This window comes from Mustela nivalis (assembly GCF_964662115.1).
Source record: "Mustela nivalis genome assembly, chromosome: 13".
NCBI classification, from domain to species: Eukaryota; Metazoa; Chordata; class Mammalia; order Carnivora; family Mustelidae; genus Mustela; species Mustela nivalis.
The window spans coordinates 10,297,881-10,311,143 of record NC_139032.1 but is presented as its reverse complement, the minus strand read 5'-3'; the positions used below and the strand labels follow the sequence as shown (position 1 = coordinate 10,311,143).

General features: G+C 50.6%; 1 protein-coding gene across 3 annotated transcripts in view; it reads right to left on the bottom strand.

Moving 5' to 3' along the window:
* The window catches only part of PIP5K1B (phosphatidylinositol-4-phosphate 5-kinase type 1 beta), a 293,599-nt gene extending 280,736 nt beyond the window's left edge, over positions 1 to 12,863 (bottom strand). The window contains exon 1 of one of the 3 annotated variants that reach the window (XM_082696658.1): positions 11,438 to 12,863. The gene's annotated coding sequence lies outside the window, so the exon portion shown is untranslated. Of the gene's footprint in view, positions 1 to 10,102; positions 10,676 to 11,437 lie in introns of those variants that run through there. The other 2 variants (XM_082696655.1, XM_082696656.1) reach the window with 2 other exon arrangements.
* Between the last annotated feature and the right edge of the window lie 400 nt (positions 12,864 to 13,263).

The window sequence follows — 13,263 nt, the reverse complement described above, 5'->3', positions numbered from 1 at the left end:
TAACTCCAGAAGTAAAACAGCTTGCCCCAACGTTCTGAGTTGCCAAGAGGCCCCTAGCTTAAGGCTCTTTGCATTTTGTGCTTCAACAGTAAATGGAGACACTCCACACCTCAGTGGATTTCAGGCAGGGGGAAAAAAAAAAAGTTAAATTGTTCTTAACATATTTTTATTTCTTTTAGAGATTTTATTTATTTGAAAGAAAGAGAGCATGAGCCGTGGGGGGTGAGGAGAGGGAGAAGCAGACTCCCCCACTGAGCAGGAAGCCCAATGTGGGGCTCCATCCCTGGACCCCAGAATCAGGACCTGAGCTGAAGGCAGATGCCTAACTGGTTGACCCACTGAGGTGCCCCTTAACATATTTTTAAAGTAGAGTCTGTTTTTTCTTATTAGTATTTAGATTCTTGCTAAAATACATGCATAGGAACCTTCAGGTGAGCATTATATGAAAAAGTATAGACATACCCCAGTTTCAAGGCCGTGTTTCCCCACACTAGCTTATTCATCCCGTAGAACAGACAGGGCAGCCTCCTAAGTTAGTCTTCCCCATTTCCAGGTTGGATCAGACGCCTACTCTACCAGTTTTACCATGATTTCTTGACAGAAATGAAACGCTGCTGAGGGCCCTCCCTGTGCCCAGACGAGAGGAAAGAGCACTGGCTGAGGAGTCAGGGTCAGCTCCTCAGTAAACGCAGGCCTCAGGCCTGGGCCCCTGCACCGGCAGCACCGCAGCGGAGGATAGGGAAGATGTGGGCTTCCCAGATCCCGGGTCTAGGCCCTGGGGAGTAAAATCAATGTGGCGGGTCAGGATCAGAGTTTGCTAGAGGTTGTACGTGGGAAGGAACATACCCACAAATACCAAAACAAATCTCACGGGGTACCGTTAAAAGTATTCTCTCGTGAAAATTTCTTGTGAATTTATTTGTTATGTGTAGGTCTCCGTATGTTGGCTTTCAACACAGAATGCATTTCTTTCTTTCTTTCTTTTTTAAGATTGTATTTCTTTCTTTGTTGGAAGGAGAGGGAGCACAAGCAGGGAGAGCAGAGATGGAGGGAAAGCGAGAAGCAGGCTCCTCGCGGAGCAGGGAGCCCGATGCGGGGCTTGATCCCAGGACCCTGCGGTCATGACCTGAGCCAAAGGCAGACGCTTCATCAATGGAGTCACCCAGGCACCCCAATAATGCATTTCATAAAGGGCCATAAAAGGCTCCATATCTTCAAACTTCTGTGGGTGAAAACCTCACCCCCCTAGTAAGACTGAATTAAGAGATGGGGCCTTTGGGAGGGGATTAGGTATCGAGCGCAGGACCCTTATGAATGCGATCAGGGCCCTTAGAAACAAGGGACCCCCCGAGGGCCCCCTCATCCTCCTTCCACTGAACGAGGACAGGAGACGTCAGCAGCCTGCAGCCAGCCATGGGCACCCTGGTTGGGGACAGCAGCCTCCACGACTGTCAGAAACACACTGCTGGGCTCGGAAGCCACCCCGACCACAGTGCTCTGTCACTGCAGCGAGAACCAAGGCAGACGGAGTCTCTTCTGCTTCCGGTTCAGGTGCGCCTGCGTAACTCAACAGCCACATGCGAAGACTGGTTTGGAGGAGCAAATCCTCCGAGACCACGCAGCAGCTTGCAAGGCCACCATCCTGGACAGCCCCAGAGACCCGGTGTGTCTGCTTCCAGGAGGGCTCGGATGCAGATGGTCGGGAAGGATCTGCCCAGCAGAGTCGAGGGTCCCCTGCGGCCACCTCTATTGCCCCGGCCACAGTCTGGGTGACGGATGAGGGGAGGGCCAGAGAGGCCCCAGAAGCCTGGCCGGCTGCAGCTAGAGCCCAGCAGAGGGTGGAGAAGCTGGATTAGGACGTGATCAGCCAGAACGATGAGACGCATACGGATGAGGCTGGGTTGGGGAGCAGTCCAGGAAGCAAACGCAACAGGAAGATGGGGGGGCTGAGATGTCATGGGGCCAAGCATGGCTCCTGAGTTTCTGACCCATGCGGCTTGGTGCCCACCGCAGAGCGAAGGAACTGGCAAGAGAACCAGGTATGCGGAGAAAAAAGCCAGTCTTCTGGCCTTAGCCATGGGAAATGTGGGAGGCCTCTGAGATACCCAAGTACAAGAACAATGTCAATGCCATCACCTAGAGCTCTTAGAGAGGCCCGGGATGCAGAACCGAATTTTAGATCAACCTGGGTCCTCCTTGTTAAAATCTCCTCTTCCAGAACTACATTTTGTGGTGCACCAGCATGAAGCAGAGAAAAGAACGTGGCTTCAAAATCAGCAAAACCATGACAAGGCCCTCAGCACCACCCCTTACAGGAAACAAACAGCACCTCAGAAGTGCCTGGAGCACAGTTAGTTCTTGGCCAGGAGGAGCCAGACGGTGTTTAGACCTCCTAAACCCCGCAGCACCTGGTACTGTCCTGGCCAAGCAATCCGCCAGTATCTAGCACGACTGACTTGAACTGACTTGAAATATTTTGAAAACAGTCAGAATACTAAGGTTTCCTGTTCTGAGACAACCCACAGCTCATACAATCATTCCTCTACCTGGTAACCTGTTGCAGCAACATCCAAACGTAAATTAGGCATAGAGCACGTCTTACCCCTCACTGCCCGCATACTCCGCTGTATCCCTCAGCCCTGGGAGGACCCATCATTTGGCAGGACCAAAACCATCTTACGAGCTTCTGTGGACCATCTGGAGTCCAGACCCCCACGCTAGTCACAGGAGGTGGTTCTCTTGTGACCCATACGGCTCTGAGAAAAGCCAGGACTGGTTCTTCTCTCTCCCCTAGAATTTCGGGAGAAGCAGGCGGATGGTACCCTCTCTACACACCCCTGGAGTCACCTGAAACACCGAGTGCTTCCCACAGCTTCTATCTTGAGCAACAGATTCAACACTTCCTGCCAATACTGGGGTGACATCAGCATTGTCCAGAGACCAACTTGCACTCAGGTTCCTGCACAGCCCCCACGCTGGTCCCCCAAGTCTCTGATTGGGTGGGCCTGGGGGACACTCGGAGAATTTCAACAAGTTCCCAGGTGATGCTGCCACGGATGTCCCACCACACCTGAGAACCACCGCCCTGGCCTTCTCCCTGCACTGGCCCCTGGTGGGGCCTACATACAAAGAAAAATCAGGGGAGTCGGGGAAGTTTTATAGCTGAGATGCCCTAGGATTTTCCTTGCAGATTATCACAAGCTGTCTTAATTACGAACGACACACTGACGCCTTAGGAACTTGTAGGCCCCATCTTTAACAGTTTGGAATGTTCTGTTTCATGCTTGGTAAGTTCGACTTATCAGCTCACTAGCATTCCCCTCAGAGTAAAGGAAAAGGAACAGAGACCCTGCCTCAGCCTCACGCCAGGATCTCTCCACTGAAGCCAGCCCTGCTCCCTCCCCCTGCAGGACCCAGATTTCCTTCTCACAGGAGCCACAGCAGCCAACCCTGAAGAACTTTCTTCACAGCAGAACCTTTCCACCTGAGTGACCTCCGTGGTGGCCCAGTTCGTCTTGACAGGATGAAGGGGACTCCCTCCTTCATTCAGGTATTTACTGGGCACTTACTTGATACCAAATGCCTGAAAAACAGCGTGAAAGAACCACGGTCTCTGCCCTCCGGGACCTTCTAGAGTTGAATGTGAGTTGGAGCAGAGGTGACAGGAACACAGGGTCCTGGGAGGACCCGCAAGTACAGGTGTCCGGTGTGTAAAGAAACATGTCTCAGCACCACGGTGCTAAGAAAACATACGAAGATGTTAGGTTAGATGAGCGGAGAAGGCCAAGGTCCCCCGGAGGAGACGACACTTAAACTGATTAACTTAGAGAAGCTTAAAGTCCACTCCTGTCTGTGTACCTGAGCCAAACTCACCACTCAGCCACTCTGGGTGCTTCAAAAATACGTTTAACTGATGCTTGTAAATAATAAAGGGAAGGGGGCGCCTGGATGGCTCAGTGGGTTAAAGCCTCTGCCTTCGGCTCAGGTCATGATCTCAGGGTCCTGGGATCGAGTCCCACATCAGGCTCTCTGCTTGGCAGGGAGCCTGTTTCCCCTTCTCTCTCTGCCTGCCTCTCTGCTTACTTGTGATCTCTGTCAAATAAATAAAATCTTAAAAAAATAATAATAAAAGGAAGAACACATTTTATATTCAGATTATTATTTCTGTTAAAAAAAAAAAAAAAGATCCTTCCTAGGCATGCTGGTTAAAGAAAGGCTGGTGTTCTGGTGAATGAACCATATTTATGATGAAAGGACCACAAACAAGGACTGAAACAAACGTTTCTAAACAGTCTGAAAAATAAGTAAAATCATTCACATAATTATGAAACGTCCTGGAGTTTTGAAGAGTGACACCTGTTCGAATGCATAAATTGTTCAGTGCACATGTTTTCATCCCTACTAGGTGCCAGGCAGAATGCCAAGTTCCAAGAATACAAAGATAAATAAAACATATGCCTAACCTTCCCATTGACAAATATTAGTGAAAGACGCAGGATACGCTTACTACTCCCTCAAGCGCGTCCCAGCCTCGCTTTTTATTGCTGCTGTTTTGTTTCCTTTCTAGATCGAAAATTGTTACGCCCAAAGATCCAAAGATCACGATTGCAGGCATGGTTGAAAAAGGAAAGAAAGAAGAAAGCATGTATTAAATGTTGAAAGCCCACTACCCAGCGTGGTCAATCTCCTGGATTTCTTGGGCCAGTCTGTCAAGCAAAGAAACAGGTTTTTACGGCTAGCCATAATTCTATGCACCTCCCAACTGCCCTGCTCAGCATTCCCGGATGCAAAGGCTTAAGTACCACCTTTTCCTTACAAAATAAATTCTTTATGGTCCTGTCTTTTGCCCCATAACTTTAGTTCCAATTTAAGGTAATTACACTCTCTAGGCCGCTGGTGCTTGTAAGTCCAACCCTTGCCCGAAAAACCTCGGCTTGAAAAACACGCACACCCAGTTTTCATGGGAGCGATACCGTCCACGGAGTGTCTTACAGTTCATCACCATTTTCCAAGGGACTTTCTAAAACCCTTAGAGAAAACAAGTCTCAAGAACTCGCTCACCCACTATGCAAACTCCCCCAAACCTACCGCACACCTGTTGTTTACCCAGTCCCATTAACAACACAGAAAACTTTCTACAAGAGGAACGTGTAGGTCAGGGAGCTGCCCCTTCAAGTAGAGGTTTGGACCTAAAAATAATGCCCAGCGGGACGGGGGTAAGGGGCAGGGCTGCTGTTGAGCAAACATGGAACCATGTTCCAATTATTATCCGTGTTTGACTCTACACTCCCCGGGAGTAACCCCATTTGAGTAGGGTTTCTCTACTTCCCTCTTTCATCATCTCCTTTATCCGCCGCTGGTGAAACTAGACAAAAGTAGATACAACTGAGAAGGGGATGCACAAAATCCAGCCTGTTTTCTCCAGTTTCCTCTTTCATATCGAAAGGGACCAGGCTGAATAAAGTACTTACTGGACCAATGGCAGCTATCCATTAGTTCAACAATTACTATCCAATAGTTCAACAATTTCATCAGATTAAGGGTAGAGGGTTTTTTTCAAAGAAAAAAAATATATTTTTCGAAGATTTTATTTGAGAGAGAGCATGCAAGACAGCACAAGCAAGGGGGAGGGTTAGAGGGAGAGGGAGAAGCAGGCTCCCCGCTGAGCAGGGACCCCCCCCGCCCCCCCCTCACATGGGGCTCCCTCCCAGCACCCTGCAATCATGACCTGAGCCAAAGGCAGACGAGTTAAGCCACCAGCAGCTCCTCAAAGAAAAATATTAAAACAGAAGGCTAGGTTTCCTCCCTCTCTGACTCGCCTTGGCATTTAGCATTGCCATAAAAAAGTCCACAAATGAACAGCTAAGCTACATAATGCACAGTTCTAACTGGGCAGTTTTTAAAAGAAAAGGACTCTTTCCAACTCTAGTTAACAGATTTGATACAAAGAACAGGTTTCTGCAACAAATACATTTAGGACTTGATATTTTACAGTGTCGCTAATGAAGGTTCTAGCCATAGAAAGAAAAAAAAAGTATTGTTTTTCCCAGGATATCAAATGTTCTGACTCACCATTTCACTGAAGTACAAGTAAAATGAAAATGCAAATGAAATGTATACATATTTATGACTTTACCGGCTGTATGGCGGTGCCACCTTTGGCTTCTGGCTTTATTTACCAGGAAGAGAAGCTTGGAAAACCACCATATATTTGTATTTCTATTCAAATAATTCCCTTTCCTCCAGCACTGGTTGGAACAAAGTATTAATTGAGTCTGGTGATATACGTAAGTGAAGAGAATCATAGGGAGGAGATAAAAAGAGACAAATATTTTCTCTTTAATGGTAACTGCTTGGATGAGAACATTCTAAAAATATGAATACTAAATCATTTAAAACTATGCTACTTCACTAATAAGTATTAGCAAACAGAAGTTTCCCCTTAAACTCCATGATTTCTAAAACTCAAAATGTACCTTCACCATAGAACTCCCAGCAAAACCTTAAATATGAACCTTCTTAAGAATTCCACATTAGGGACGCCTGGGTGGCTCAGTTGGTTAAGCAGCTGCCTTTGGCTCAGGTCATGATCCCAGCATCCTGGGATCGAGTCCCACATCGGGCTCCTTGCTCTGCAGGAAGCCTGCTTCTCCCTCTGACTCTCTGCCTGCCACTCTGTCTGCTTCTGCTTGCGCTCACTCTACCTCTCTCTCTGACAAATAAATAAATAAAAATTAAATTAAAAAAAAAAAAAAAAGAATTCCACATTAGGGGCGCCTGGGTGGCTCAGTGGGTTAAAGCCTCTGCCTCCGGCTCAGGTCATGATCCCAGAGTCCTGGGATTGAGTCCTGTGTCCCCTGTCCAGCTCTTTGCTCAGCAAGGAGCCTGCTTCCTCCTCTCTCTCTCTCTCTCTGCCTGCCTCTCTGCCTACTTGTGATCTGTCAAATAAATAAATAAAATCTTAAAAAAAAAAAAAAGAATTCCACATTAGCCCTGCTCCTCCTGCTAAACTTCTGTGTGACCCCCAACAAGCCAATTCACCTCTCTGTGCCTCAATTGTCCTATGCATAAAGAGGGCAAGCCTCTGAACTATTTAACATGTAATTTCTTTATCACAAAGACATACCTCAATTCCAAAGGCTGGACCTGTTAATAATATTTAAGAACCATTCTACTTCTTCCTCATCCCTCTTCTGAAAATAAAAACACACATAGGAGAGAGGGATGGAAAGAAGACCCTTAAAGGGGAACAGAAACTAGGTCGGTTTTGTTAATTAGGTTTCCTCTCTGAAACCACCAGCCAATATTAGCAGCTGCTTGAAATTTACTCAGAGGGGGGGAAAAAAAGTGGTTGGTTTCCCCATTTCAAGACTAACTCTTTTCATAAAAGGGCACAAGTCAATTTCTAGGAACGTGTCTTTCAGCCAGCTACACAATCCTGAAAACTAAGGGAGGGGGAGGCAAGCAAAGGAGCAGGACGGAGATGACAGGAGTCTATTGTCTACACGGAGAAAGAAAAACTCTTCTTTACAGGATGTGTTCAGGAAAAACATCAACAAAAGCACCTGTACGCGCCAGCTTCAAGAGGTGCACCTCATGTAGGTAAATTACCTTACGGGTCAGCGGATGCTGGGAATTTACATGATGCGAAGCTTTGTTTGATAGCACGTGTCTTCCTTGTGAGTGATTTCATCTGCCCCCTTCGTTCAGGGGTGATTTGAGTACTTACGATACACAAATTCCGAGTCTAAAAATAAAGGTATGCGTTGACTGGGATATTCGAGGGAATCTTGACACATATTTTAGGGAAGACCAACCCACTGGGACATTTCCGAGTCAAGTAATAACACTAAACAATATAGATGCTAAGCTAAAGTGCCCTACAAATGTTTCCCTTCACTAAATGGGACAGCATCAAGGGGAGGGGGAGTAAATTACAAGTGAAATAGAAAATTAGCTAAATAGAATGAGGAGACTAGAAAGAGAAAGATCATTCTCTGGTTTCATATACGGGACCCCTGAGGCTCAGAGGTGATAGGATTTGGCCCCCGGGGTCATACAGCCAAACAGAGTCCCAGAACTGGAACTCTCAATCACCCCGGGGTATCGCAGTATCCATCCTGTCTCTTCCCCGCCATCAGAAGTGGGCCAATGGCATCATCTGCAAAGCCATGGACTGGACATCAAGAGCTTTGAGGTCTAGCCTTGTAACCTTCACTAGCTTAGACAGGATACCCCAGAAAACCTCCCCGTCTGAAACCTCGGTCTCCTCACCTGCCACACGTGAACAGTGATTCACAGTAAGACAGCGCAGACCACAATAAATGCAGAAGCCATCTGGCCACTGTGAAACCGTCGGCAAGTACAGAACCGGCGCGGGCGGTGATGGGGGGCCGGGTGGGGGTCTATCAGAGAACCTGCCTGTGACGACTCTAAGTCCAGCTGCTAATTACCTTGATACGTCCCTCAATCTCTGAGGCTCACGTTATTCCTGAGCATGTGGTCAATCATCTTTGCCCTGCCTCCCTCGGAAACGGTCAGAACTTAATAAAAGCACTGAAAAGCATTCAGAAATAACACGGCATTGATTCAAGTGCAAGGTATCATTAGGAGATCCCCCCCCCCCCCAGTCTCCTTAATTTGGACAGAAATGTAATGTGCTTTTACCACTCCGTTCTGAACAGTTTTCTTTCTCCACTAAGAGGTCACTCCCCATGAGGCTCAGGTTTCCCAGCCCTCTCCCAGGGGGCTCCAAGTCTCCACTCCCATGGCTGTACCAGGAATGCACGTTCCCCTCAGCTCCGACACCATGCACAATGCTTACTCAACGAGCCGCCAACCGGCATGGACTTGGCTGAGAAAGATTTTTTTCCCAGGGCCTCCTCTCAGCTGGAAATGCTCTGACTAAAGCTTCCATGAGCACTATTTTACTTCATCGCATTAGAGGGGTAATGAAACCAAGCCTCAGGCTTTTCTCCAACAACTGCAGAACACTTCAGCCTTTCCACGGAACAAGAGAGAAGTCTGAGTGCATGCTTGTCACCAGAGGGGCAAAAGAGGTTCCCGAAATCCATGCTCAGGAGTGCAGATGGGGAGACTGATTTTTTTTTTTTTTTTTTTTGCAGGAGACCAATACATCGTGAGGCCCACCCAGTGTCTTAAGGGTCACTGACCCTAGAGGCGAGGCAGGTAGGGCCTGGGGAGGCTGAAAAAGTCCTGCAAAGATTGGGGGGTGGCATCTGGGGGTCTGCAACACTCTGCCCTCAGAGAGCATCAGAGAAACTAGCACGTCCTTGTTAAGAGCCAGGTGAAAGAATTCATCAGCTTATCCAAACAACTTCTCTGGAACAGGTTTCTACCCAGCCACACCGGGCACCAGAGACCAGCGAGCTTGGGGGATAAGAAACACAACAGGCTCATCTGCATAGATGAGAGAGAGATAAGCAGACATTTGTTGTCTTCTGTTCTGGGGACTCCCGGCTCCGGCCTGACGAATGGAACCCCAGCGTTCTCCCTTTCCTTGCCCCTCTATACGTCCTCCCCAGCTGTTGAAGCGTCACGTTGATGGGGCTGGGGGAGGGAACCGGGGAAGCGCAGAAGTCCGCGGCTGCATTTAGGCTGGAACCGTACCGCACCTGTGCAATCCGGCTTCGGCGCCAGAAAGGACCAGAACACCGCCTCGCAAGCCCCTCCGGAGATCCCAGGGGCGCCCGACAAGTTCGCCTGTGTTTACTGCCCGGGGGGTGGGGGGGGGGGAGGGTGGTGGGAGAGCTCTCCCGCCGCTGCCAGACTCAGCTTGCTCCCCTGCGAAGGGGAGGGAGCTCCCGCTTAAGCGAACCCAGAGAGGTCCCCGAGGGTCACTGCGGCCGGGGGTGGGGGTGAGCGAGCGGGTGGGAGCTCGCGGGGAGCGCGCAGCCGTGGCCCCAGCGGAATGAAGGTCCCACTTCGGTGGCCACTCGCAGCCCTCCACCCTAGCCCCCGCACAAGGCGAACAAAGTGCGAGCGCAGAGACGTCCGGGGTTCCCCAGGACGCGGAGCCCCCGAGCCCCAGCCCCGGAGGAGGGTCTGGGGAGGAGGGGCCGGGGACGCGCAGGAAACTTACCTCACCCGGGCAGCATTCGGGCGCCTCCGCTGTCGAGACCAGTTGCGCCACAGTCGGCAAGTTATCTGGATGGAGTTGCTTCCCCCCCGGCGCCGGCAGATCTGTGCGGGCGAGCGGCGGGAGGGGCCGGAGGGTCGGCGGGGCGGGGGCGGGGCGCGGCGCGGCGCGCGGAGCCGGCAGGTGCCGGGCCGGAGCCGCGGGGCCAAACTCGCCCGGGACGCGCCTCGGCGGGGGCGCGCGGCTGCGAGTGTGCAATGCGCGCGCGCCGCGGCGAGTGTGTGCGTGTGTGTGTGTGTGTGTGTCCCCGCTTTCCCCTTCCTTCCCCGCCAGTCCTCCGGCCAGACGGAGCGGCGAGCGTCAGCCGGAAAGCCCCAGCCGCCGGAGCGCCCCGCTGCCCGGCTCGGCCTCAGCGCGGCGCGCTCGGGGCGGCGGGGACCGGGGGCCGAGGAGCAGCGGCGCCCCCGGGCTCGGGCTCGGGCGCGGGTCCCGGCGCCGTGCGCGCCTGAGTCGGAGCGAGGCGCAGGGCGAGCCGTGTGCGCGGCGGCTGCCGAGGCTCGGGGAGGCTGCAGGCCCCGCCCGCCGGCCGCCCAGGCTCTTCCCCTTTTCTCTCCACCCCCTTGCTCCAGCCCCGCACGCCCTGCAGGGAAGCCAGGCCGGTTGCAGCCGCGGCGGCGGGAGTCTCCGCTGCAGTCGGACTGGGCGCCCGAGTGGGTGCCCCGGGATGCGGGGCTCTGTCCCGCCGCCGCCTGCCTAGCACGGGGAGCCGGGCTGGGCCGGGTCCCGAGGTCTGGCCGGGTTCTCCTAGGCTCCAGGGTGAGCCGAGGGCTTCCCGGTGGTTCTGAAGTCTTGCAGCCCCGCTAAAAGCCGTGCTTGGGATAGGGCATCCTCCCTTCCTCGGGCCGCCGAACTCTGCAGCGCCCGGTCGCCTGCCCACTGGACTCTGCTTGCCGCGACGCCCGCATTTAAGCACAGATGCCCCCTCCACTAGGAAGGGACAGCTAGGATTCCGAGGCGACGGCGTGTCCCCTTCTAATGACAGCAGGAGTTCCCAGGAATAGGACCTACCCAACGGGCAGGGTAGGTTGGCGAAGGGGTCACGGGGGAGGGGAGGACGGAGGGACGTCAAGAGGTCCAGAGCGATCGGGCTGTGATGGGCGAGGGGACTGAATCTTCTCGCGGGCGCTGAATGGGCGCGGGGACCCTTGCAATCTCGTCGGATGGCGGGGGGAGGGGGAGCGGAGAGGGTGGGGAGTACATCTGAGGACTCTTCTTGGAAAAATGCTGTTTTGCAAGCTATCGCCGAATTTGCTTAATAGGAACTCAAAAGGTACGTACCGGATCTCTCCCAGATGAATGGAAGCAAGTGGTATTTCTCACCCTCGCCATTTCCTTCCTTACCCCTTGTTTAAAAAAAACAAACACACTGATCTGAACCCTGGGATACAGTGTGCTGGAGGGAGAACAGCACTTCACGGTCCTTATCCTCAGATGTCCCTGGCCTGGCGAGTCACAATGAGTTTCTGATTGAAAGGATACTCCCTAAGTTCTCAGCAAATGGAACAGCTCTTTTGGGTTTTGAAATCTTTTTTGTACCTCCCTCTCCCCACCTTGGGTAAGTTTGTTATGGTTTAATAACAGCGCCCAGGGGAGTGCAATAGTTCCTTGGTCGTGCAAATATCTGTAATTTCTTGGACTGTTTTCCCAACCTGCTTCTTCTAGATGTGTCTGGCCATGACTGGGAGTTTTAGGGCATCATGTGTTGAGAACCCTGTGACTTCGTTCTGGTTTTATCTTGGCATCCTAGACTCTCCAAAGCTCAGAGCAGGAGCACACATCTGGTTCAGCTTGCTCCCTTTACAGAAGAGAAAACTAAGACCAGAAGACATTTAGTGGCCCAAGAGCCAGAACATAGGTTCCTTGACTCCCGATTCCTGAGCAATAAATAACAGAAACACAGGGTTAGCAAAGTTCAATTTGGGGTCGATAGAGGGGGTGGCGGAGAAAGAATGGATCCAGGAACCCTTCCTCTGCCTGCAGTGAATCACTGCGTAGGGGGCAGCACCACAGGGCTCTAAATAGCAGGCTGGCTGGAATCTGGGAACCGTGATCCCAGTCCGCCCCTCTCTGCTTCTCACCCCTCTGGCCCATCCGAAACCCAGGGATTGGAAAACAAATCTGCCTCCCAGAGCGGCAAGTGTAAATGCAAAGCCAGTTTTCAATATTTCCTGGGAATGCAGGGGAGGCGAAAACAGGTAAAACCAAACTTAAATCACGGTATATGGGAGATCACAAACATTACATACAGATGCATGCACACACGTGTGCAAATAGCCATCCTCTCCCATTAAGAGACTGGCTGAGTCCCTTCTCTAAAGCATGGGCACCAAAAGCTTTAGGTGTCCAGAGGCAAATCACAAAGCGGACTGCCCACTGGCTTTTTGGAGAGCTAACTCGTATTTAACAGGATTCTCAGGAACTCTACCAAGAGCTTTAAGAGGCTCATTATGGTGAATTAATTCCTGGAATGAGGGGCCACATAGTTATTGGTCCTATACGAGACCTGTTCTTTATTCCTGGTTCTGTTTCTACATAAACGTCAATAGGAATTTGGGAAAGTCACCCTCTAATGGAATTAAAACAAGATCAGTATTACTAGTGGTGGGGACTCGGCCAGTAACTTCGGGAACATTTAAAAATTAGAGATTGCAGGTCTTGTATGTCACCGAATAATCACTGATTTCTACTCCTGAAACCAATATCGCACTGTATATTAACTAAAATTTAAATAAAAATTAAAAAATAGAAATTAGAAAATGCTCATCTAATTGTTTTACTTAATTTCAAATGGGACTTCTCTGATTCTAGATTTTAGTCCATTTTCTTAATAATGCTATTTATACTCCCCTATGAGAAATCTGTCTAGATTCTTTATAGTAGATTTTATGGCATTAATGGCCCCAGTGAATAACCTCCCTTTATCCTTTGTCTCTAATCTTGTAGTGCCTGCCCACTCTAGGCTCACCTATATGGTTAACTTTGGCCAGTGGAATGTCAGTCAAATTAATGTAAATGAAGCCTTGCAAAACGCTTGTGCAACATGCCTCTTAGAATTTCCAAAATCCAGAACACTGACCATACCAAATACTGGTGCAGATGTGGAG